This window comes from Eptesicus fuscus, chromosome 19 (genome assembly GCF_027574615.1).
Source record: "Eptesicus fuscus isolate TK198812 chromosome 19, DD_ASM_mEF_20220401, whole genome shotgun sequence".
Classification (NCBI taxonomy): domain Eukaryota; kingdom Metazoa; phylum Chordata; class Mammalia; order Chiroptera; family Vespertilionidae; genus Eptesicus; species Eptesicus fuscus.
The window spans coordinates 49,597,578-49,619,357 of NC_072491.1; the positions used below are offsets into that span (position 1 = coordinate 49,597,578).

The window sequence follows — 21,780 nt, forward strand, 5'->3', positions numbered from 1 at the left end:
GATTTTGCTCTCCACTCTCCCAGTTTGAAAATGCAAATGTTGCCTTGAAGAGAAAAAATAAATCTAATTTAAAGACATTGAAAATATACCCTCTAGCAATTAATAGCTGTGAGTCCCAAGTCCACCTGAGAACATTCTTTCTGCTACTTAAATGTACTCTGGAGAAGATATCATCTTTTCAGTACTCAGGACATTCTCTGGCTAAACAGGTCAACATTGAGCTGAAAAGATCTAAGTTTTAATATTTAAAGAGAAATTCTCTGTCACAGCTCCCTTCTGTTCATCCTCTAGGCTGCCCCAAGGAATGTTTCCAAAATGCTAAAGCCATTATTTTCCACGTTGCATTAGTATTCTTTAATTATTTAACGTAATAGACTTGCCGATTAGGTATCTTGTCCTATGACCACCCGGAAATCCTACTCCTGGCTCTTGGGAGCAATGTGATGAGAAGACGCATGGCTGCCGCCAGGATGAGCAGGAGGACAGGTGCCTTCCTGCCCACCGACATCTGCCGCACAGAATGGAGCACAAGTCTGAGGACCTTTAAGGTGTTCACCTGTGGTTGCCTCAGCTCTGCTCCCTTCCCTGGCCCATGGCCCTTGGAGGACTCTGGGTCTTCATGAGCCCTTCCCTCTGTGACCTCACACCTTCCTCAAGCTCTTCTTTCTACTTGGAATTCCGTTCTGGGCATGAGTCAGGGTGGCCAGCTTCTGTGTCTGGGAGGACTGGATGTAGCCATCCTCTCTACGCTGAAATCTTCCCTGATTCATCCAGGTACTGAGAGTTCCGCTCCCTCGCGACTCTGTTAGCCTGGGTGCACAGCTTATTCTTGCACACTCCATCATTTCGCCTTTCACCTAGCAAACATTACACCAATGAAGGTGTACAGAGTGTATGCAAGGAACTATACAGGGACTTGAGTTTGGCTGGTGAACACACAATACAATATACAGATGATACAATATACAGATGAGTGTGGGTGGTTGTGAATACTGTAGAAATGCTTATATGAATATGGTCATGCATTCTTATAAGCTTAAGGCCTCTGTTAAATATCCTAACTGTATTCAGGTACTTATTCTGTCTCCAAAATTAAAATGTAAGCTCTTTGAAAGACTGAGTAGAGCATATATTATTTGGATTCCTAGCATCTAGTACAGTGCCTGATAGATGTAGATGTGTAGAATGTTTTAACTGACTAAGTTGATTTAATAACACATTGGGATAGTGCCATTAATTGTATTTATTTTCTTCCATTCAGTTATGCATGCCTAAATTACATACTTATATGATTTTTAATGTAGTAAAAGATCTAAAGCGGATCACATGGGGAAAATGAGAAAGGAGACTGCTCTGGCTGCTGAAATCCAACTCCATTTCCGGGGGTGCTAATTGCCAGAAGAAGCACAATATCATAGCTCATTATACAACAACTAGTGGGTTAGCAATTCAAATGTCTTCTCACTTGAAAGAATCACTTGAACATATCTTGAAGCAATTATTTTTAAACTCTTAGAAAGAAAAAACAATAATTAAATGAGAAAACAGTATCCAGGGAAAGATAGTAATATTAATCTACCAACAAAAGTCAGTGGAGACAATCCAACCCACCACTTCATAATATTGGTGATGTGATCTCAAAACATGGGAAAAACTCAGATATATTCTATCTAGTTTCTATCTAGAATCAGACTAGAAAAAAAGAAGGGGTCAATAAGCAATTCATTATTTTACACCTGCTTATGACTGAATGCATACCCATTGATTAATTTAGAGCTCAGCTTAAATAGATACCCAGCTTAATAGAACTGGATCTGTCAAAATTAAACATTGCGAAACTCTGGGCTCTTACTAGTTAACAGATTTTTTTACCAGCTTATACTTGTTCTTTGTTTTTTTTTATATATAATTTAGACTTAAACCTTTAAAATTTAAAATAAATCACTGTCCTTTAAAATACTATTTTTTTCTCACAGAAGGATTATTCTTTAACTTTAAAGTGCTTTATTATTTTATTTCATAGTAATTGTTTTTAATTAATGTATAGGGAAAGGTGTGCCTATCTAAAATGTTTAAATGGCCAGGGCCAAGGAATTTTAGAAGCTGTATCTAAATAAAAATTAATGATGTTAAACCTTGAAATATTTGCTAATTGCTCTGTCAGGTTAAAAAAAAAACACTTTAAAATATAAACTGTATCATCAATTACAAAGAGTTATTTTATAATTGTTAATGAACCTTGTTTACACTATACTACTAAGAAGATAAGATAGCAGACATAATTATAATGCCAGGTAGATAGATTACTAGATATTGGTATAGTTATAGGTAAGGATGTAGGTGTAGGGGTAGGTATAGGAATAGATATGGATATAGATGCTGATACAATTACAGGTGAGCATGTGGGTAGAGATATAAAGAAAGATAGAAGGACAGGTATACAATGTTAAGAAGCTCCCCCATTACACAAAAGTCTATGTGGTATCACAGGGTCATCATTCTGCCAGAATTTAAAAATGCTTTGGCAAGAGCCCAAGGAAATGATGCACACACACTCTTAGAATGACTATTAAATGATCACCTCACTACATAAGGAAAAGTCAGTGGGAATACATACAAAAAGCTTAAATAAGAAGTTGTGATATTGTAGATATAATGCATGAGTGGAAAACCCACCTTCTGACTATGGGTTTAGGATGAGCTGAAGGAAACTAATATATCATCAAGGAATATACTGGTAAGGGAGATGAACATACATACTCACACACACACACACACACACACACACACACACACACACACAGAGCCCAAGCAAATACTCCTTATATATGTATTGCACACACAAAATGTAAGCTCCACATGAGACAGATCTTTACTGTTATTTTCCTCACTACTGTATGTGAAGTACATAGAATGTTTCCTGGCATACATTAGGCACCCAGTAAGTATTGGTAAAATAAATGATGCCTGTGGCTTGAATTTGCTTCTCTGTGATTCTTATTCTCATGTTCATGTTACTATTTGAAATCTCTCTCCCCCCACCACTTAAAGCCATATATTTAACCACTACTAGATATGTTCATTTAGAAATTTCACAGGCTTTTCCTAAATGACTTGTTTAAATGATCACCCATGGTCAAGGAATATGATAAAAATGCACTAATCTATCCAGAAAGCAGGTAGCTTTTCAAGGGGCATGTTTACTTATCTCAGTTACCTTTACAAATTGTCTCCATGCAGTCTTCAATCCCATAGTTGTTTTCTTAATTTTGGTTCTCATATCTCTAATGGAAATGGACCTGTTCTAGCTTCTCCTTTTGATCTCTGATTCAAACCTTTACTAGTTGTTCTTCTACAACAGAACCAAATTTTCAATATGCAATTTGACTTTTCTAATTCTCCTGTTTAAAACCCACATCAACCTGATTTTTTTATCTTGCTAAATCATTTTTCCCTGAAAATAGTATGCTCTCTGGTGGTATATTAGTTAAGATGGTTTTGGCTGCAAGAAACAGAATGACAACCAAATGCATGCTGGCCTTTTGTTCTTGGTCATGTGTCCCCATACCAGGAAGAGAGACACCACGTCTCTGTAAAAATGACCCACGTGGGCAGAAAAGGGGGAAGGAAAACCATGGGCCTTCCCTTATTTTATCAGGAAAAGCAATCTTTCCTATGGACACGGGTGGCTCCTTCCTCACATCTCATCACACGCCTGCATTCAGATAAGTCATTTGCAGTGGACAGAGGAATTCCTAACATATGCTTAGAGCCTTTTTAAAAATTGTATCACAAACATTAGAAGAAAATGTATTTTCCATCATGAGCTTCATGAAGAAATGCTTTGCTGTTATATTATTGATACATCTAAGAGATTCTATTACATACCCTATCCTACCTAATAAAAAAGGTAATATGCAAATAACCATCACTCTGCTACGCCCACAATTGGGCGGTGGGAGGCGGGGGCTGGACTTGGGGTGGCATATCCGGCCATTGAGAAGCATGGGGGGCGGGACTCCCGCCCCCCGGCACCTCTCAATAGCCGGATTGGTGGCCGCTGAGGAGGACTGCCTCGGACATCCGGCTCCCCTGCCATTGGAGGTGGGGAGCCGGTTGTCCGTGCCGGCTCCAGGCCAAAAGCCTCTGCCAGAGGCTTTTGGCCTGGTGCACGCGCATGCACCCTGATCTCCTGCCATGCTCCCCTTCGTCAGCACCTCAAGCCCCAGCAGCAGCAGCAGCGGCTGGGGATGAGCTGGTGATCCCAACAGCCTGGCAGCTCAGTGGCGGCGGTGGAGGCAGCATTGGGCCTGGGGATTGGCGAACAGGCAGAAGATGGCCCTGATCACAGGAGGCTAGGCCCAGGGACCCTACCCGCACGATTTAATCGTGCACTGGGCCTCTAGTATATTATAATGTTCATGTAGGTATATATAGAAAAAGAATATATAAAATATATTATAATAGTGATAGTAGGCATATATATGTAGAATATATATTAACACAATATGTATATAACATGTTTTACTAGTACAAAATAATTGATTATAATCTATATTAATATTATATTGCATATGCCATATTATATTACCTATGATATAATGATTTTATAAAGTTACTATATATATAATTTATATAGTCTAATTCTATAAAATATCTAATTTATATATTTTAGTCTGCTAATTTTACAATATGCTGGTCATTATCCAATAAATTTTTTTAACAACTTGTTCAGTAAAGACTTGTATGTTTACCAGTGGTGGGCAAAAACTGAATGAATTATTTCTATGATATCTGAACAAAATGGAATTTTGTTGAACAATAAAGAAGGAGAAGGTTGACTGTTAGATCACAAACAATTTTGTGATGTCTATAGCACAAGCTATTCTTTGCATGTACATATCCCCTTTTTGTGATTTCTTGACCTAATTACTATCATTATTTTAAGGTCTAGAAGCACCCTTTATATAAGAAGTTGTACTTGGTTACTACAAAATGGATTAACTGTCTGTCCTGTGGTCTCCCACAGTAAATTTTCCTTACCTTGATCATGCTTGTGTGAAGCTTTGATGTAAATGTTAGACTGAGGTCATGAACTTTGTTGTTTTCTTTATTTTCTTATACTCGACCGTGAGCTTCTTGTGGTTTCACGTATTATTTAATGATCTGTCCACTTACCTCCTAACAGAGTCTCTGGCATGTATATTTAACATGGCTTTTGAATGACAGAATTTACAGATTTTGAATAAACCTTCAACATGAAATTTGTAAATTTTTCATCATTTAACTGTGTTTATAGGGTACACTTTAATATATACAAAATTATTTTCTTTTATAATTTTAACATGGATGATATTTTGCCTTGCAAAGGGATGCACACCCCCTTTTATATCTTTATGTACTGATGATAGTGAATTGGTCATAGCAGCTCCTGCTAAGAACCTGATGAATGCAATGATTTAGCTGTAATTTTGGTGTCACTCATCCTACTTTTTTTCTTGCCTTGATCATGGCCTATTTTTGTACAAGAACCACTATAGGGAAGGGACAAGTACAAAGTTAGTGTTGTTTTTATAATAAGACTAGTGGCCCAGTGTATGAAATTTGTGCAAGGCAGGGGGAGGTTCCCTCAACCCAGCCTGCACCCTCTCCAATTGGGGACACCTACAGGAATATCCAACTGCTGGTTTAGGCCTAAAACAACAGTTAGACATCCCTCTCACAATTTGGGACAGCTGGCTCCTAATCACTCACATGTCTGCCTGCATGATCACCCCTGACTGCCTCTGCCTGCCTGCCTGATTGCCCCTAACCCTTTTGCCTGCCTGCCTGATTGCCCCTAACTGCCCTTCCCTGCCAGCCTAATCTCACCCCTTACTGCTCTCCCCTGCTGGCCTGATCGCCCCTAACTGCCCGCCCCTGCCGGCCTGATCTTGCTCCCAACTAACCTCTTCTGCTGGCCTGATAACCCCTAACTGTCTCTGCCTCAGTCCCTACCACCATGGCTTTGTTCAGAAGGAAGTTGGACGTCTGGAAGATGGCCAGTTGACCTGGTTTAATTAGCATATTACCCTTTTATTAGTATAGATAAATTATATAGGATAGGATTGCTTAAATGGGGGGAGAAACCCATTTTCAGCAGGAAGAGATGCTCTTGGCAGACAAAAATACATGATCCCTATATATGGACTGATAGCCAGCCATATGCACTATACAGCCAAACTAGTCATTAAAAAATTGAACCACTTTCTTATACCTTATACCAAACAGCTGTTGCCCTTAAAACCCCTCCTCAGCCCCCACCTTAGGTTCTTCCTTCATAGTTCATCCGAATTTGTTTCTGATTGGTCGGTTTCTATGCCAGTCAGCGTCAAAAGCTCCGCCTCCTAGGCAGCCATTGGCTCCTCACACTTCATCCAAATTTGGTTCTGATTGTTTGGTTTCTATGCCTGTCAGTGTCTCCGGGCCTATCTCTGCGCCTGATCAGAGAGGCGGGGCTGATCAGCAGCCCTCATGTCTGCTGGCGAGGCCAGAAGAGAAAGAGAGGCAAGGGCTGATCAACAGCTGCCACGAAGGCTATGGATCAGACCCTGTTTCTCTCTCTGGGCCTCTCTCTGGGCTTAATCTACAACACTGTTAGCAGTCAGTGCTGGGTTGCCATGCCTGCAACGGTGGCAGTCAGTGCATTGGTGACCCAGCACTGACTCTAGGACTGAATTCCAGAGTTTAGTCATCCATTCAGTTGTTTTGGATGTTATGGACCCTGGCTCTTTATATATATATATATATATATCCTACCTAATAATAGACAAATATGCAAATTGACCATACTTCCGACACACCCACAAGCCACGCTCACCATCCCATCAGAGCGAGTATGCAAATTAACCCAAACCAAGATGGCTACAGCCACAGAGAGCAAGGTTTCCTAGGTAACAGAGGAAGCCAAGCTTTCCGCCTGCCCTTGCCAGGCCTAAGCCTCCACTCAAGCTACAAAGTTTCAATTACAGAAGGTAAACAAATTCAAACAAATGGCGGCAGAATGGAGCTTGAGAGAGCAGGCCAGGGTTGCCGCTGGCAACAGGGGAAGCAAAGCTTTCCACACACCCTGGCCGGGCCCACCCGCTTAAGGCAACAAAGTTTCAATTATAACCCCAACACAAATGGCTGCGGGCCTCGGACGGAGCCCCAGGCTTGGCTCCGCTCCAGGCTACAAAGTTTCAATTGTAGAAGGAAAATAAATTCCAGATACCAGGGCCTCCACTTGGGTTGCCAGGGGGCATGGCCAGCCTGCAAACCACCACAGGCCCCTCACTCAGGCTGCCCCATGCCCCAAGGGAACCCCACCCTGATCAGGGACACCCTTCAGGGCAAACCAGCTGGCCCCCACCACTGTACCAGGCCTCTATCCTATCTAATAAAAGAGTACTATGCAGATTGATCATCACTGCAATACACAATATAGCTGCCCCCATGTGGTCAAAGATCCTGCCCCCATGTGGACACAAGATGGCCACCACAAGATGGCCAGCAGGAGAGGGCAGTTGGGAGGCACCCGGCCTGCAAGGGAGGGCAGTTGAGAGGGACCAAGCCTGCAAGGGAGGGCAGTTGGAGGTGATCAACCCTGCAGGAGAGGGCAGTTAGGGGTGACCAGGCCGGGAGAGGAGGGAAGTTGGGGGCAAACAGGCTGGCAGCAGAGTGGTTAGGGGGTGATCAGGCTGTCAGGCAGAAGTGGTTAGGGGCAATCAGGAAGGCAGGCAGGCAAGCAGTTGGGAGCCAGCAGTCCTGGATTGTGAGAGGGATGTCCGACTGCCCGTTTAGGCCCGATCCCAGTGGGTCCCAGTGGGATCGGGCCTAAACGGGCAGTCGGACATCCCTTGAGGAGTCCCAGATTGGAGAGGGTACAGGCTAGGCTGAGGGACAACCCCCTCCGTTCACGAATTTCATGCACCGGGCCTCTAGTATATATATATATATATATATATATATATATATATATATATATATATGTATGTATATATATAAAATAGAGGCCCAATGCATGAAATTCGTGCAAGGGGCTCAGGTCTCACAGCAGCGGCTGCTGCCCTTGGCTCTTGCTGCCCTGGCTTCATCTGGAAGGTTGTCTGGCTCTCCGATCTAATTAGCATATTATGCTTTTATTATTATTATTAATATATATATATATTATTTATATTATATATTAATATATATATATATATTTATAGAGTGTGAAGAATGACAGGGTACAGATATCTGGAAATGCTCTCAATTCATCATTTGTTATATCATAGACATCACAATTCCATATTACAAACTCAGCTCATTCTAATTCCAGTACACATTTATGAAATTAGCTTGTGTTTTGTTAATTCAATCAAAACCTGAACAATTTACCAATTCTTGTATGCTGAGATCATTATATTTTTATTGGAATTGTATAGCTTTACTTTCTTGAATAATTGATATTTGACTTGGAATTGAAGTTTAATATACATGTGCATATATATTAATGGAGAATGGTATGTGGTGAAAATAACATGCTCTCACATGTTGTAAGAAAGAACAGTTAATTAATTGACATTTATTTTTGCATGTGAAGCTCTGAAAATGAAACAAATAGCTCTTCCTTCAAAGTGTCCACACAACTGTTTCATTTATGTAATTAGTTAAATCAAAGTTTATTAGAAAAATTCAAATGACAAAGTATACCTAACTACTTAAGCAATTTAGTGAGCTGAGGTTGATGGTGAAGAAATTAGTCTTCATTATACTCAAAATTTTCTAGTAAAAATCAAGATTTAATGGTAGGTCAGTTTTGTTCAAAGATAGAAATTGAAATAACACTCTTTATTAGATGTTCTTTTTTCTCTTTGATTTATGTTTTCTCACAAAGGGAATATGGACAAAAATCAACACTTTTTAAAAGAGTTCATGTTCAATCACTTTCTCCATTAGATATATTTTATATATTTTTTTTCTTCTTTTTTAACACAAGCACTGTATTTTACGTAAACAAGGTATAATTGCCAAAATATTTTCATAATAGTAAATAACAAAAAAATCACTTGTTCCATCTTTATGTTAAATCAAAGCTCTGTGTTACATATAGTTTCCTGTAGCAACAAGGTAAACTACATGACACTTCTAATCTCAAAATAATTAATTATTTTTTTTCCGCATATTGAGCGAATAATATAAGATAATTGTTGTAGGGTTTTGGATTTAAAGAATAATGAGAAGACATTAGGGGATTGTGTGATATAATCTACACTAATAAAAGAGAAACATGAAATTGACCGTACCTCTGCTACACCCATAAGCCATGCCCACCAGCGAATCAGGAGTGAATATGCAAATTAACCCAACGAAAATGGCTGCAGCCACAGAGCTGGAGCAAGCAGGAGGCTTAGGTGGCCCCATGTGATGGAGGAAGCCAAGCTTCCCTGCCCTGGCCAGCCCTGGCTTCCACTCAAGGCTACAAAGTTTCAATTATAGAAGATAAATAAATCCGAGATACTTTCAGCCAGCCCTGGCCTCCTCTTGGGTTGCTGGGGGTGTGGCTGGCCTGCAAACCAACACAGGTCCCTCACCCAGGCCACCCCATGCCATGCCGAAGGGAACCCCCACCCTGATCTGGGACACCCTTCAGGGCAAACCAGCCAGTCCCCACCTGTGCACCAGGCCTCTATCCTATCTAATAAAAGAGTAATATGCAAATTGACCAACACTCCAACACACAAGATGGCTTCCCCCATGTGGTCAAAGATAGCTGCCCCCATGTAGACACAGGATGGCTGCCACAAGATGGCCAGCAGGGGAGGGGAGGGCAGTTGGGAGGGACCAGGCCTACAAGGGAGGGCAGTTGTGGGCAATCAGGCCAAAAGGGGAGGGCAGTTGGGAGGCGCCAGGCCTGCAATGGAGGGCAGTTGGGGGAGATCAAGCCTGCAGGGGAGAGCAATTAGGAGTGACCAGGCCGGTAGAGGAGGGAAGTTGGAGGTGACCGGGCCTGCAGGGAAGGGCAGCTGCGGGGGACCAGGTCTGTAGGGGAGGGTAGTTAGGGGTGACCAGGCTGGCCGGGGAGGGCAGTTATGGGTGACCAGGCCAGCAGGGGAGGGCAGTTAGGGGCAATCGGGCTGGCAGGGCAACAGTTAGGCATCAATCAGGCTGGCAGGAGAGTGTTTAAGGGTTGATCAGGCTGGCAGGCAGAAGTGGTTAGGAGCAATCAGGAAGGCAGGCAGGTGAGCAGTTGGGAGCCAGCAGTCCTAGATTGTGAGAGGAATGTCCGACTGCCCGTTTAGGCCTGATTCCGGTAGGGGTAGTCAGACATCCCTCAAGGGGTCCCAAATTGGAGCGGGTCAGCTGGGCTGAGCGCCTCCCCCTGTGCACGAATTTCATGCACCAGGCCTCTAGTATATATATAAAAGCCAAAGTGACCTTAATGACCATAACAAAACCAGTTGCTATGATGTGCAGTGACCACTAGGGGGCAGACACTCAATGCAAGTGCTTCATCTTGGTGGTCAGTGGGCTCCCACAGCCAACTCCCCTGCGCTGGCCAACCTCCTGTGGTTCCTTCCCCTCCCCCGCCCCGCTGGCCAACCTCCCATGGTCCCTCCCTCTGGCTGGCAGGCCCCGATCACCTGATAGAGGCTGGGCCCTAGGCTGGGATCAGGAACCGAGGGTGGGAAGCAGTGGACACAACCCCCTTCCCAGGGGGCCAAGGGCCAGCTCCCCTTCCGGGCTGGCGGCCAATCTCCATGTCCCATGTCTCCCCCTGGCTGGCAGGCCCCAATCAGCCTGATCGCTCCACCGTGGTGGCGGCAAGGGAATGAGGAGGGGGAGAGGCAGGGAATCATGCAGTGGTGGGGTGCTAATGATGGCGGCATCAGCAGCCGGTGTCCATTCCTTCTGTACCCAGCCTGGCAACCATTGCCTCCTCTCCCTACTCTGAGGGGCCTTTGTGCTCTGATCGGCCTGGCATCAATCAGCCTGGCCTTGATCGGCCCTGATCACCAGCCAGGTCTAGGGACCCCACCCGTGCATGAATTTCATGCACTGGGCCTCTAGTTGACAAATATTTTATTAGGTCAAACTATCAAAAGCAAATCAAATAGGCAACTCAAAAGAAACAAAGAAGATAAAGAGGAGAGAGAGGGGGAGGAGGAGGGAAAAGAAAAAGACAAAGGGAAACACTGGCTCACACCAGCATTCGATTGCAGGTCAAAGCATTTGTGACATTTTAGCTCCTTCGTTTTGGGGGAAGGGAGATGCCTTTAGAAAATCCTACTTGTTTAAAACTTTTGCTGAACAATGATAGAAAATATAGACCTTAAACACGTATTATTTTTTTACAGTTCATAATAAATTAACTTTTTACTGTGAAACCTGCTGAAATAAATGGTAGTTTGTTTTATTAATTGGAACTGCCAATTATAAGATTTGGGGAGAATTTATTTGTTTATACTTTATAGGGAAGAAGAGAAAGATACGGGTAGATTTTGGGGGAATCGTGCATTTTGGGGATAAGAAATTAAGGAAGCACAAGCACTGCACCCAGAAACAGCCCTCCCCAAGCCATACATGGGAGCAGGTGAGTCTGAGGAATTTTCCTTTCCTATTAAAGACACTGGGAAGCCACCCGGAAGGAATTTGGGTGACTGAAGCTTTCTCAGTAATGGGCAATCATGTCTAAAGAAGTAATGTTTGGAGAGGGAAGAGATGGTAATCATGTCAAGGGAAATGGGTAGGTCAAGAGCTCTTCCCATCTCCAGCATCACCAAGGGCAGAGCGTCCCTAAGGTTTCTAAAGGAACTTCTCTCCCCGCTCCGTGCCTCACATGGTGGTGCCACATTGGAGCAGGTTGAATGCTCATTGGAAAAGGCAAACTTATTTCATTTGTAGCTGATCCTTGAACGTGATGCTCCCTGCCTCGTAAAATAAATTACTTTTTGTTGGCACAAAGTAATAACATTTTGAACACACCTGTGTGGTATTATTTTTTACAGTCACTCTCACAACTACTAAAATTGGAGTTAGCACCAACATTTTACAGTTGGGAAATATAGGTCAGAAGATTGAAGTTACTGCTTAATAGACACACAGTTGGTGGAAAAGCCACAAATTGAACCCACCTATTTATTTTTATAATTGAATTTATTGGGTGACATTGGTTAATAAAATTATATAGGTTTCAGGTGTACAATTCTATAACACATCATCTGTATATTGTATTGTATGTTCACCACCCCAAGTTAAGTCTCCTTCCATCACCGTTTATCCACACTTTACGCTTTTCTCCTTTCCCTCACCCCTCTTTCTCTCTTGTAATCGCCATACTGTTGTCTGTATCCATAAGTAGTTGTTGTTGCTTTACTTTTTTTAAACCCACCTCTTTCTGATCCCAGTCTACTTCTTGTTCAAATGACACTGGCTACCTTCACACCCTATTTGTGACATTACTTGCTGGCATCTTATCTTATAATAGACAAATATGCAAATTGACCGCACCTTCGCTACGCCCAAGCCACGCCCACCAACGAAGCCACACCCACCAACCATGCCCACCAGAAAACCATTGCAGGGACGCTGGGGTGTGGCGGAGCCCAAGGCTGGTAAAGCCGCCCGAGGCTTTCCCGGCCTTGGGCACCAGCAGGGAGCCTGCGGCCGATTGCAGGAAACCACTGGGGGTCGGCTCCTGTGATCGGTAGCAGGGACGCTGGGTGCGGCCGAGCCCAAGGCCACTGCCCGGGGCCAAGCCCCAACCCTGAAAGAAGGCAGAAGGCGGTGGCCACAGCCAAGGCCTGGGTCCCCGGTGCAGGCAGCCAGGTGAATGAAGGTCTATTGCACGAATCTTCGTGCAAACAGGCTACTAGTCTTCTTATGAAAATTAAAGTGAACATGATGTTACTTGGCAGTTAACAGTTTATTGTTTATATATTTGATAATTTTGACCTAAATACATTGTGAGTTTTCAAGAGGGCAAGTAGCATGTCATATATTTGTGCCTTTTCGTAGAGTCTCTTGTGGACTTAGACACACAGTCACAGTCTGATGTGTACCTCTGGACTCGGATTGATTTTCTGTGATTTCAGAAAGGCCCAAAATAATGTGAAATACAATTGTGCTTAACCACAGACTCATTCTTTTTGTTTTGGTAGCTGTAATGTCAAATAATCTTTTTGCCTAAGCTTTTCACTTAGAAACTAGTTATTTTTAGCAACTTCAAATACAATTTATAGAGTGAAAGGGGAAAAAAACACAGATGGTAATTTACAATGAAAGCCATTTATCATTATGGGGTAATTAAAATTATGCAGCTTTTTCTCATTAGCCTTTTTCCTCAACTTAGTTCCTATTGATTTTTGTCTCAAATAATTGAGAGAAGATTATTACAAATTTTATGCACTCTTCAAAACTGATTCTAAACCAAAGCCTAATTGCTAAATGTTCACACCTGTATTCATCAGGCTTGCCTGTCCTGCCATTTGTTTTCTCTCTTGTGATTAGGTTCTGTCCAACATCATCAGCTCAGCGTGAAGCCTTGGGGAAAGCTGTTGGGATCTGCTTAGCTCTCCATCAGAAAAGTGAAGGTAGCCTTAAAAAAAAAAAAATTCTAACTTAAGAAAACTGACACTAATCTAATATATTGCACAAATAAAGGAAATCCATTGCTACTTTCTATGAAGACTTGCAAGTATTATAATATACTAACATTGCTAGGGCATTAAATGTCATCAATCTCACATCCATTGTATGGTTGCTAAGCTACCTTTGTTCTTAGCTAAACACTTCAGGTGGCTAAGAAAAAAGTGTTTCTAGAAAAGCTAATAATAGTTCATAACATTACTAATATGGGACTTCTCAAATAAATATAATTGTAATAATTGTTTTTATATTTTATGGTTCCCAATCTTACTTATGTGATACTTCATAATTAATCATACCAATAAAAGGGTAATATGCTAATTAGACCGAACATCTTCCAGATGACCTTCTAGATGTCCTTCCGGACAAAGCCATGGTGGTGGGGTCGAGGCAGAGGTGGTTAACCCTTTGCACTCGTTTGCTTTTTTCTCGAGCTGCTACCGATGCTAACCATGTCGAGTCACACTCGACATCCGAGTGCAAAAGGTTAAGGGCCATCAGGCAGGGAGGAGAGAGCAGTTAGGGGGATCAGGCCAGCAAGGGAGAGCAGTTAGAGGGATCAGGCCAGCAGGCAGGTGAGCGGTTAGGAGCCAGCAGTCCCGGATTGTGAGAGGGATGTCTAACTGCCGGTTTAGGCCCAATCCAGCAGGGATTGGCAGTCACACATTCCCTGAGGGGTCCCAGATTGGAGAGGGTGCAGGCCAGACTGAGGTACCCCCCCATGCACTAATTTCATGCACCAGGCCTCTAGTCCTATATAATAAAAGACTAATATGCAAATTGACTGAACAGCAGAAGGACCGGTCGCTATGACGCACACTGTGGTGGCCAACCAAAGATCCGGCCCACTCCTGATGGCCCCTCCCCCTACCCTGTGCTCAGGCATTGAGCATATCCCTCCCCCTGGCTGCTTGGCCTCTATGGGGTGAGGCCAATCCAGCGGGTGAGCTGCACCCACATCTACAGCCAACCTGGCCAAGTTCAACCTGGCCAAGTTCACCCAGGGCAAGTGCTCCACCCTCATCGTGACCGACCTGGAACCCGGGGCCTGGACATCCCTCTGCTGGATGTCATCAACTTCAGCTTCCCGGCCAAGGGCAAGCTCTTCCTGCACTATGTGGGTCATGTGTCCCAGGTTGGATGAAGTGGCACAGCCTACTCCTTGGTGGCCCCAGATGAGGTCCCCTACTTGCTGGACCTGCACCTGTTCCTGAGCCATGTCCTCACCCTCACCCACCCCTATAAGGTGCAGTCAGTGTGGACGGCATGTTGGGCAAAGTGCCACAGAGCATGGTGGATGAGAACTGTGACCTGCAGAACACCCTGGACGCATAGCTGGAGCTGCAGGGCCTGGGCTGCATGGCCGACAACACCCAGCATCACTATGTGCGCTCAAGGCTGGTGCCCTCGCCAGAGTCCATCAAACGGGCCAAGGAGCTGGACCTTGAGGGGCTGGGCCTGCACCCCCTCTTCAGCTTGAGCTTTAAGGAGGAGGAGCTGCAGCTGCTGAGGCTGGTGGACAGCATCAAGCAGTATCACTATCTTTGAAATCAATGCCTCCAGCTGGGACCTGAGCATTCAGGTGATGTGGTCCAAGCAGCAGAAGGACTTCAAGGCCATCGCCAACTTCCAGCAGGTCTGGCAGGAGCAGCAGGAGGGCCTGGCTGGCCCAGCTCCAAGCTGCCCCACATGGCAGGCAGAACAGCCTGGGGAGAAGAAGAAGGAGGAGGAGGAGGAGGAGGAGGAGGAGGAGGAGGAGGAGGAGGAGGAGGAGGAGGAGGGGGAGGAGGAGAGGAGGGAGAGAGCATGGATGACATCTTCACAGAGGTCGTGAGCTAGAAACAGCAGTAGCCAGGACCTGAGTGGGGAGTCAAGAGGTAGAAGAAGGAGGCCCGGCCTCTGGACCAGGATTTCTATGTCCCTATTGGCCCAAGGACTTCGACAGTGAACTGGGACTGAGCGTTGGTGGGGTCAGGGGCGCCTTTGAGCAGTAGGTGGCTGGCACTGCCTGGATCTGATGGGGGACGACGCCCAGAACCTGACTAGGGGCCGGCAGCAGCTCAAGGGGAACGAGAAGAAGAAGCGGTTTGTGGGACAGTCAGGACAGGAGGACAAGAAGAAGATCAAGACAGAAAGTGGTCACTACGTTGGCAGCTCCTATAAGCGGTACCTCTACCAGAAGTAGAAGCAGAAACAGGAAATGGCTATATGGTCAACGCCTCAGCCCCAGCGGCCTGGCAGCAGTCACAGTCAGCCCTGTTGGTGGCACTGTTTCAGCCCGATCCGGTCAGGGTATGTGCAGGAGGCAACCAACTGATGTGTCTTTCTCACATCCATGTTCTCTCTCTGTCTCCTGCCTTCCCTTCTACTCTAAAAATTCAATGAAAAAATGTCCTTTGGTGAGGATTAACAAACAAACAAACAAACAAACAAAACCACAATATGCATACATATACACATATATCAAAATACATGAATATCAGGGGACTGGAAGATGGGGCCCCACAGTTGCATAAATTTTGTGCACCAGACCTCTAGTTGTAATATAATTACATTAGCAACCTTCCTACTAATATCAGAATGTAAGGTGGAAAGTGAGGTACAGCTATTTTCCACCTGATAAAGTGTCATAAAATGTACCCAGCCAATGTCTGCTGGTGTTTCCAAAAGTAAAAAGCTCCGTATATTACATAAAGCCATGCCTGGCTGGGTGGCAGTTTCCTGGCTTTCCACAGACTCCCGTGGATGGTTTAGGAGAGACTGCAGTCACCTCTTCCCTTGCTCTTTAGAACATCGAGCAAGAAGTTGAGTTTGTATCAATAGTACACACAGAAAACACGACCGAGTTTTCCCAACGTGGTGTGGAGACCATCTACAGGGTGGACTTTCATTTTCCCTTTCATCCTTCTTCCCTTGCCTCTTGCTTTTTTAGGGTGGCCAGAACGGGAGAAAGACACTCTGTGTAACTGAAATCTACAGTGGAGTTTCTGATGGGAAAAGAATCCTTACCCAAGGTTTAGAAAATGAGGGTATAACAGAAAGGTTCCTTTCAATCATGTTCTACAGTTCATTTTATGTTGGCCATGTACCATGTTTTCTGTTTGAATGCTATTCACTTCAGAAGAAAATATGTCTCAGGTAGTTGTCCAGAAATGACTTGCAAACTTTGTGGGTAAAAATGAACGAAACATTATTTTGGCTTGCTGAGTTACAAACTGAGATGGGTTTGGTAAAAATGCAGCTAGGACAATTCAAATGTATGCATAGTTGCCATTCCTTGCAATTTATCTTTTCAAAAATTCTACATGCAAAAGAAAAATTCGAAAGAGGATATGGCACTTATGCATTCAGTTTTATGATGCAAGGACAAGTACTACATAATGGTTTACACAGAGTTGTATAGTGTTCAAAGCATTCTAAAGGAGTTATAGATAAAGTTTTGCTTTCTTTCATTACTATATCCTCTGTTTGGCCTATGGTCATCGATTAGAATAGAAGTGAAGACTCAATACACTCAATACTCCTGAGTGACTGTTTATATAAATTGAGTTTTAAAATCTGTCACTTATTTGCCAAATTTGGAACATAAAAAGTTTAGCAATATATAAACATGACATGTTCACATGTGTCACCTTTTTAAAACAATAATATTGCACATATTCCTCTAAGGAGCAAGTCAGCCTGAAAAACGATATTGTACTTAATTTTTCAGTTGCATTTTCCTGTGACATATTTTTAGTGTTCTTCACAGGAAATTCTGAAATCATAATTTCTCCCCCAAAGAGTGCATTTAGAAAAAAAACAAAAACAGAAAGACTAAAGACCTTTATACAACTACTTATACAAATGAAAAGCAAGTCAACCTCACACAGCAAGACATAATGGCTTGTAAACCACTTAATTTGGACATTTTCTCATATGAGATCTTTATAAATACCAGGTAGAGAAATGTCCGACCCTGACTGAGCATCATGTATCCAGGCTGTTGCTGACACTTTGATTACTAGAATTTGGGGAAACTATCAGGTTGATTGATGGCACAGGAGAGTTAAGTGCATTTTCCTTTGTGTTTTGCATATGCATGATGGTTGAAGACAGGAACCAAGGCCCCCAGCATTTGCTGCAACACAAGGAGACCTACTTTTCCTCTGACATGAAAGCTGCTGTGGCAAACAAAGAGCCTCTGAGGCTTCCCTCCGCTATTACATCCGCTTTCAAAATTAACTTTCTTTTCAGAGCGTGCTCAGGGAATACGCAATTCAAAGAACTTGAAGTTCAGAGTTCCAAATCACTAGTGCCTTTCCCAGGACTGACCACAATGATGCTTAGTTTTGAATCACAGGCGACTGACAAGAATCTGGGGGTGGGACATTTCTAGAGTCACCTTGAACACCTAACATTTTAATCTGAAAATATATTTTTTAATCAATTAAAAAATAGTCACCTAAATTATAATCCATTTTTAGGCTCCTATGACTTATTATATATACTTTACAAAATATTCCTAACTCAAGCTTGTACTTAGAAATTATACCCCTAATATAGTTTTAGACCACATATATGGTAGCTTTGTAAAATGACTTATATTTTAAATTTAATAAGAAAATGCACTTGAATCCCACACACCCCTTTATATATATACTAGTAGCCCGTTTGCACGAAGATTCGTGCAATAGACCTTCATTCACCTGGCTGCCTGCACCAGTTTTCTGCCGGCACCGGGGACCCAGGCCTTGGCTGTGGCCACCGCCTTCTACCTTCTTTCAGGGTCGGGGCTTGGCCCTGGGCGGTGGCCTTGGGCTCGGCTGCACCCAGCGTCCCTGCGACCCGATCACAGGAGCGAGCCGACCCCCCAGGTTGGCTCGCTCCTGCGATCGGAGCAGGCACCCCGCTGGCGCCCAAGGCCTGGAAAGCCCCGGGCGGCTTTCCGGGCCTTGGGCTCCGCCCGCACCCCAGCGTCCCTGCGACCCGATCGCAGGAGCGAGCCGACCCCCCAGGTCGGCTCGCTCCTGCCATCGGAGCAGGCACCCCGCTGGCGCCCAAGGCCGGGAAAGCCTCGGGCGGCTTTCCCGGCCTTGGGCTCCGCCGCACCCCAGCTTCCCTGCAACGGTTTCCTGGTGGGCGTGGTTGATGGGCGTGGCTTGGTTGGTGGGCATGGCTTGGGCGTAGCGAAGGTGCGGTCAATTTGCATATTTGTCTATTATAAGGTAAGATATATATATATATATATATATATATATATACACACACACCCATATATATATACATATACATACATATATATACATATATGTATGTATATGTATATATATAGTTAATCAATAAACTTTGGCATCACTGTCTTAAGTGATAATATACATTAGGCATGGTTTTCAATAATCAAACTCATAAACCAAATGGAGCTGGTTATCTAATGATAAAAACAAAACACCAATATGTTGGATATTGCCAATGGCATATGATTGATGCTTTATTATGTTTTTTTGTTTTGTTTTGTTTTGTTTTGCTAAAGAATAAAATACCATGCTAAATATACATGTATTCTAAGTTACCATGTTTTGAGGGAGTATTCTCAATGGTGATTCAGTGGCACATCCACAGCTGTGTGAGTCACCCGGTTTCCTCCACTGTCATTCTTTTCAGGCCTGTGACATTATCAGAAATTCATCCTAAAAAACGTAGCAGCTGAGTTATGTTATATTTGTTCATACTTCTCTTGGCAATTAATTTCACAAAAAATTCTGTAAGCTGTTGTTTTGTTTTTCCCCGTGGCATCCCGGTTTTCTATGAAGTTTATGGGATATTTACATCTAAATATTTAATGAGACTGTATAGCGACGATTTCCTAAGGATTTCTCCACTGAACGCTGAGCAGACCTTCCTGGAGGAAAGCATGGGACCCACAGTGGTTAGACCTTTTCCCTCGTCGTTGAATGTTTAGGAAGCTTGTGCACATTAAGACTTCTAAAATAAATTCAGCGATTTTCCCCATTAATCATGTCTATGCTCCATTTAAGCTCATTATTTATGACTGCAGTTGTAGAGTTTTCTCAACATCACCCTAAACATTTATTGTGAAACATGAAAGTAGCTTTCCTATTGGGATAATTAACTCTCTCCTCCTTCTAGCCACTAGCGAGAGATTTATTATTTGTTAGAAAGTGTGTTTTCCTGTTACTCACCTCCCCAGGGTCAACATTCACACAGTTTCCCTGAGAATGTTAGTTGATTTAACAAGGTGTTTTCAGGAAAATTCAACCCATTGTCTTCTGGGGACAATGATGCCTAATTCATACAACATGTTAAGCAAGTTACACAGATCAGAGAAGACATCGGAGACCAAATTTTTATTACAGATTATGAAAAAGGCTTAATTCAACTGCTAATAATTGTATGTCAGCAAGAAAACACTCACAGAACATTTAGCACATCTTAACAAGCTTAAACTGAATACATTAAAATATGGACCAGCCATGGGGGAGGGAGGAGTTCTACTTCCTTGGATTTATTCAGTCATTTTAATTTTCATGGCTGGAGCCAACTCAGAACTGGTGGTCCTCTCTCTGTGTTTGCTTTCTGTTGTGTTATTTTTGGTTAGGGTTGATTGGTTGGTTTTTAACCTCAGGAACAGAGAGTTGTTAATCCCTCTCTTCATTCATGGGTGATTGTTCAATGTGTTTATTATGTGTTTTATAGGTTTTCACAAGTTTTATTAATTATTTATCTCTTTCAATCAAATTCTTTCTTTCCTTTCACAAGCCCATATGATTTCTCAGATGGGTGTGTATTTATGCATGTAAGTATACATACATACATAATACATATACATGTAGATGCAGACAGGAGTGCAGTGAACTTTCTGGCATCAAAGGTAATTTAAAATTTCCAGTTAATTTCATGTGAGTAGTTTAATCTGCTGTGGAAACTGACACCTCTATGAAGTATCAGAACCCAGCAATTCACAAATAACCACACAGAGGCTGCCTTTGATCCTGAAATATGTAAAAAACACCATAATTCACATTTTTTTAAAAAGTTTGTAGCCCTGGCCAGTTGGTTATTTGTAGGTTTGATCCCTGATCGGGCACATACAAGAAGCAACCAATGAGTGAATAAATAAGTGGAACAACACATTCATGTTTCTCTCTCTCTCTCTCTTCTTCCTCTTCCTCTTTCTAACATGAATCAATAAAAAATTTGTTGAATTTTGAAGAAGACATACTACTGTTGTGAAAAGTAATGTAAAAAGAGCCATTTTGAAATAGAGTCCAATTGCCATCCCCCAGGAACTGCCTTAGTGGTCTTGTCAAAACTTTGGAATGCTCAAACTGAGCAAATTAACCTTTAGACTGGGCCAAACCGACATGGTCTTACAATTGTTTGTGGAATTAACAGGAAAGCATATGTCCTGACCACAAGGAATAAAGAATGTGGACACTCTTTCTAAAGATAGAATCAGTAATCAGCCATGTCCAGCAAAAGAGTAGCTCAACTTGTAAGCACCAATAGGAGTTTCTTTCCTCAATTCATGTCATCGTTTCCTTTCCTTTCCTTATACAAACCTCTGGCCTTCACCCTGGAATTGGGACACAATTTGGAAGCTGTGCCTCCAAATTACTGTTCTGTGACCTCAAACTCTTGTTGTGTCTCTCTTTGTTTTTTGTTTTTTTTTTAATGTTATTTGCTTTTTACTTTTAGGTTGACATGTCTGTATTGAACAATCATATTCAATTGATTTTGGGTTTACTAGATATAGCTTATGTAACGTTTTATAAATACATGTAGAAAACATTGAATCTTAGTATTTTATCTCTGGGGGAGAGGGATGCAATAATTTAGCAAATATCTAATTCAAAATCGGAGTGCTGAGATTAGAAGGCAAAGTGGATCATTCAAAAGAATATTTTCTAAAATGTCCTAAGCTTTTTTATAAGATTGCTCTGAATAAACTCTTCATAAATATTTTATGTAGAATATTTATAGTTCTTCCAAGGATGAATAGTCATGCATGACCTCAAACCTTGTAAGTAAAGTTGAAAGAACAATTTTATTTTCTTCTAAGAAAAATCATAGACATGGAAAGTATATTAAACTAATGTTCAGAAGCAGGAATAAATTTTCAATCTTATCAGA

General features: G+C 42.7%; 1 pseudogene; it reads left to right on the plus strand.

Moving 5' to 3' along the window:
* The first annotated feature begins 11,583 nt into the window (after positions 1 to 11,583).
* On the plus strand, positions 11,584 to 21,364 carry LOC103299960 (ATP-dependent RNA helicase DDX54-like; annotated as a pseudogene).
* Positions 21,365 to 21,780: the final 416 nt, after the last annotated feature.